The sequence below is a fragment of the Calidris pugnax genome, unplaced genomic scaffold, assembly GCF_001431845.1.
Source record: "Calidris pugnax isolate Ruff unplaced genomic scaffold, ASM143184v1 scaffold397, whole genome shotgun sequence".
NCBI classification, from domain to species: Eukaryota; Metazoa; Chordata; class Aves; order Charadriiformes; family Scolopacidae; genus Calidris; species Calidris pugnax.
The window spans coordinates 78,713-79,158 of NW_015091103.1; the positions used below are offsets into that span (position 1 = coordinate 78,713).

The 446-nt window shown below is 16.1% G+C and overlaps 1 protein-coding gene across 1 annotated transcript in view; it reads left to right on the forward strand.

Annotated features, from left to right (window-relative positions):
• Positions 1 to 446, forward strand: part of LOC106897388 (IgGFc-binding protein-like) — a 7,512-nt gene that overhangs the window by 4,974 nt on the left and 2,092 nt on the right. The gene's annotated exons all lie outside the window — the stretch shown is intronic.

Sequence of the window (446 nt, forward strand, 5' to 3'; positions counted from 1 at the left end):
CTCATTGCCTCCTCATTTCTCTTTCTATTTTTTTTAAATTTTATTTTTTTCTTCATTTTTTTTGCTATTTCTAATTTTAATTTTATTGTTATTTTATTTCTGGTTTTATTTCTACTCCCATTTTTAATTTTATTTCGTTTTGATTTCTATTTGATTTTATTTTCTATTTCTATTTTCAATTTTACTTTTTTTTTATTTGTAGGGGTTTTTTGCTTTTTATTTTACTTGCTATTTTCTATTTCTATTTTAATTTAATTTTTTATTTTCTATTTCTATTTTTATTTCTGTTTCTGTTCTTTTAAATTTTTTTCTAGTTTCATTTTTGGTTTTATTTCTATATTTATTTTAATCTTTGCTTCTATTTTTAACTTTATTTTTATTTCTATTTTCTATTTCTATTTTCTATTTCTATTTCTATTTCTATTTCTATTATTTTTTTAAATTAT